This window comes from Takifugu rubripes, unplaced genomic scaffold (assembly GCF_901000725.2).
Source record: "Takifugu rubripes unplaced genomic scaffold, fTakRub1.2, whole genome shotgun sequence".
NCBI lineage: Eukaryota > Metazoa > Chordata > Actinopteri > Tetraodontiformes > Tetraodontidae > Takifugu > Takifugu rubripes.
Window position 1 is genome coordinate 1,626,959 of NW_021821632.1, and position 5,000 is coordinate 1,631,958.

General features: G+C 51.0%; 1 pseudogene; it reads right to left on the reverse strand.

The window, feature by feature from the left end:
• LOC115248339 (cubilin-like) overlaps positions 1 to 1,411 on the reverse strand; it is a 41,917-nt pseudogene extending 40,506 nt beyond the window's left edge.
• Between the last annotated feature and the right edge of the window lie 3,589 nt (positions 1,412 to 5,000).

Genomic DNA, 5,000 nt, shown 5'->3' on the forward strand with positions numbered 1-5,000 from the left:
CTACTGTCACCTCCAGAGCTACTGTCACCTCCAGAGCTCCTGTCACCTCCAGAGCTCCTGTCACCTCCAGAGCTCCTGTCACCTCCAGTGCTCCTGTCACCTCCAGAGCTCCTGTCACCTCCAGTGCTCCTGTCACCTCCAGTGCTCCTGTCACCTCCAGAGCTCCTGTCACCTCCAGTGCTCCTGACACCTCCAGTGCTCCTGTCACCTCCAGTGCTCCTGTCACCCCAGAGCTCCTGTCACCCTCCAGTGCTCCTGACACCTCCAGTGCTCCTGTCACCTCCAGAGCTCCTGTCACCTCCACAGCTATTGTCCACCCTCCAGAGCTACTGTCACCTCCAGTGCTCCTGTCACCTCCACAGCTATTGTCACCTCCAGAGCTCCTGTCACCTCCAGTGCTCCTGTCACCTCCACAGCTATTGTCACCTCCAGAGCTACCTGTCACCTCAGTGCTCCTGTCACCTCCAGAGCTTTTGGGATTCCTTGTGTTTCTACTGTGCTCTGCTTCTAGTGTTGCTACAGTAAGTCGCTGGTCCTGATTCACTCATCACCCTCATTTTACCTTCTGGGGGTCCTTCATTATGGGGGTCTGGGGGTCCTTCATTTACCTTGCTGTGGGGTCTGGCAGAGAGGGCCAGTCCACTGAGCGGTGCAGGAACATGTGAATCCATTCACCCATCAGTGCAGGTCCCCCCGTTGAGACAGGGGTTGCTTGTACATTCATTGATGTTCTGGTCACAGTTCACTCCTTGCCAGCCAGAGTTACAGATGCAGATGTATCCAGGAGTAGAGGTGGTGGACTGCAGTGGTAAAGGTAAATTCAGGTAGAATATCATTAAGAGTTTGTCTGTGGGTATTAGGTTTAAGCCGAACCCCAAAACAGAACTCATTTTGCTCTCATTCTCTTTTCAGTAATGAAAGGTAACATGCAGATGTCAAAGGTCGACACACTCACCACACATTGTCCATGGACACAGGGGTTATTGGTCTGACAGATGTTACTGGTTTGGGTGCAACCACTGGGTCCATAACCATTGCCGACATAGCCTTCAGGACACGTGCATACTGGCATGCTTGTACCTTGGAATTGTGAGAGGCAAAAAGATTGACACAACTTTTTTAATGTCTCGTCTAAAGCTCAAAGATTTAGTTACACAGATTTAAGAGCCCAACAGCGACAGTTGGTGTCAAAGCCAACACACGGTGAAACTGAGGAAGCTTCACACCTCAGATTATTGTTATTGATGCATATTTCTTAAAACCCCTGGGGGCATGGCAGGGCGCAGGTGTAGCAATAGTCAAATGGGGGATGTACTCTACCTGGGCTGGAGGAACATGTGGCTAAGGGGGTACAGCCTCCATTATTGGTAGCCACAGATATTGGTTTGTGTGCATGTTTTCCCATCCCCATTCATATCCTGTTGACAAGATAAAATAAGATGTGGTGAGGTGACATACGGATAGAGAGGATCCTTTCAGTTCCAGAGACTCAGAGCATTTTTTCGGCATACAGGGAGGACACGGGCCACAGTGAAAGGAGCCCATGGTGTTCAGACACTGTACCAGGGAGAACTGGAGCAACCCCATTATTGGTCAAACATTCGTCCACATCTGACAGCTGTAGCCATTTCAATGCCAACTGACGCATCATTAGAAGGGTTAGACGCTTTCCCAGAACTGTAGGTTAAGTTCCACAGATGGATGGCTCATTCGATAAACTACTTCTCTTTACTTTACATGTTATTCAGAGACTTTCCAGGGAACTGCGTGATTTTAATACTTGTGAAATGGATATTTTTCGATCAAACTAGAGTTTTGCATTGAAACACCGAATCAAAACTCTAAGATAATCCATTAGAGTTGATAAATAAATGGTGTTACCAGCAGGGCAGGAACCACAGTAGAAAGAACCCTGAGTATTGTAGCAAGGAACGGCAGGATTGGTAGAGCAGGGTTTGTTAGGAAGGTTACATTCATTGACATCAGCTACACATGCTGGGTTCTCTGCTGAAGCCTCCCATCCACTCTCACAGATGCACTGGTATTTAGGCTAGAACCCCAACACACATCCAAAGGAAAAACTGTTACAATCTGAGATAACATTCATGGAAATGTAGCCCCTGACGTTCGGTGGGTCCGGCTGATATAAGAAGAACTCAAACATCTCCATGGAATACCGACTCCTGCATGAGCTCAGCTCTAACCTTTGGTCTATTGGTACAAAGAACTTTATTAGTTGGCAGCATGTAATTGACTTGTTGGCTACCTGTCCAGGTGTAATCCGTCAGCAGCAATACATGTGCCGTGCACACACAGGTTCCTGTCCTGCGTTTCGGCAGTCATCGTAGCGCACAGTGCATAAACTTCCGACCATTCTGGAGAACAGGTGCAACTGTCCAGAAGAAAAAGATGAGTCTGTTATTCTGTTGTTCATATGAAGAACGCCGCGGCGGTGGGCAGATTTTCTGCATTCACTGCAAGAAACAATCAAAGATTATCTGACTGAACAATCGGACTGAAGAAGCAGCTCTTAGCTCAGTGTTCAAATATCCGCACTAAGAAGCTGCTATCACAATCTAGAGACTGATGAGCGTTGAGATGCTACAGCAAGGGAAGCCAGGACGCCAGGTCAACTTGGGGGTGGTTTCACATCACCCCATATTGAGATTGGGTTCAAATCCCCAATGAGAGATGGGACTCAACACAAGGGCAGCTGACCTGAGAGAGAGAATCATGAAGTCCCTGGGGGAACTCAACTACCTCCCTGCCACGGCTAACAAACAAAATACCAGACCAAAACTCTACTGGAGGACATGAACACGGCACTGTCAACCATCCCTACCACTACCATCACTGGGACCAGTCAGCTGATATATGCAGCAGCAACAGTCATCCAACAGATGAACAGCTAGGAGCAAACTGCCCCATGGAGGAGAAGGCTAGGGCAAAAATCTTGGCAGGCACAGAGAGAAGTCAGCCTTCTAACAGAGCTGAGTAGAGGCGTCAATCTCAGGAAAGAGCTGCCCAACAACTGAGGCCCTGGAGACTGCTGAGCAAAGGCTCACAGCCCTGGCTACCCGACTGAAGAGGTAGACGAGAGAAGTAGAGGCAAGGAGAATAAACAAGGTGTTCTCCACTAACCCAGCAAAGGTCTACTCTCAATGGCAGGGCAACAAAATGACAACAGACCCCCCCCCCCCCCCCCCCGAGACGGAGCAATACTGGAGAGTATGTGGGAGAAGAGCAACACACACATTAATGCCCAATGGCTTCAAGACCTACAGGCAGAGCACAGCCAACTCCCAGAACAAGGCCCAGTAGTCATCACCCTAGCAGACATCCAACAAGAGGATCCTAAATGAAGAGCTGGACAGCACCAGGGCCCGATAAGATCCACGCCTACTGGCTCAAGAAGCTGACTGCACTCCATGAAGGCCTGGCAGCACAGAGGAACCAGCTGCTAACATCAGGGAACCACCCAGAGTGGCTACCCAGGTTCTCATAATGAAGGACCCCCCAGAAGGGCACAATACCGTCCAACTAACTACCGGCCAGAACCTGCCTCAGCACCACATGGAAGCTCCTATCAGGCATCCTAGCGGCTAGATCAGCAGGCACATGGATCCATCCATGAGCAGAGCACAGAAAGGCAGAGGCAACACCACCAGGTCAACAGGTCAACAGGGCAGTCGCCCAGGACTGTAGGACGCGGCACACCAAACCTGTGCACTGCCTGGATTGATTACTAGAATGCCTGTGAGTCAATGCTGCACACATGGATACTGGAGTGCCTAAAGCTGTATACACCAACAAGGAACCTAAGAGAGTTCATCCAGAACTCCATGAAGCTGTGCACACGACTCTGGAGGCCTCTGGAGGTGACAGGAGCTCTCCCCCTGCTGTTCTGCATAGGCCTAAACCCCCCCAGCCAGATCATCACCAAGAGCGGCTTTGGGTACCAGTTCCAAGGTGGAACAACCATCAGCCACCTCCTCTACATGGATGACATCAAGCTGTATGTCAAGAACGAGCGTGACCTGATTCACCTCACTAGGATCTACAGCAAGGACATCGGGATGTCATGAGGGGGCAGCTAGTAACCATGAGGGGGCAGTTAGTAACCACGAGGAGGCAGCTAGTAACCATGAGGGGGCAGCTAGTAACCATGAGGGGGCAGCTAGTAACCATGAGGAGGCAGCTAGTAACCATGAGGAGGCAGCTAGGAGGTCAGCCACAGCCAAATACCTGCAGAGGTTAAGACAGGTCCTGAAAGGTCAGCTGGATGGTAAGCATAAGATCCAGGCCATAAACACCTACGCCCTGCCAGTAATCAGATACCCTGCTGCCATAATACCCTGGCCACTGGAAGAGATACAAGCCAGTGACATCAAGACCAGGAAGCTCCTCACCATGCATGGAGGGCCCGAAGAGAAAGGAGGGGGGCCGAGGACTAGTAAGTGTCCGAAGTACTGTCCAGGAGGAAACAACAAGCCTTCAAGAGTACATCAAGAAGATGGCCCCCACTGACCCACTGCTGAGTTAATGCCTCAGGCAACAAAAGCCCACCAAGGAGGAGGAACCTGAGGGGTTATCATGGAAGGATCAGCCCATGCATGGAATGGACCACCGACAATTGAGGAAGTGGCTGATATCCAGAAAACCTACCAGGAGCTGGAAAAAGCCGGACTGGAAGAGAGCACAGAGGCTCTACTCAAGGCTGCACAAGAACAGGCCCTGAGCACAAGAGCAATAGAGGCCAGGGTCCACCAGACCAGACCAGGGTCCACCAGACCAGACCAGACCAGACCAGACCAGACCAGGGTCCACCAGACCAGACCAGACCAGACCAGACCAGACCAGACCAGACAAGACTCTCCTCTCCTCTCCTCTCCTCTCCTCTCCTCTCCTCTCCTCTCCTCTCCCTCCTCTCCTCTCCTCTCCCCTCCTCTCCTCTCCTCTCCTCTCCTCTCCTCTCCTCTCCTCCCTTCTCGTCCTCTCCT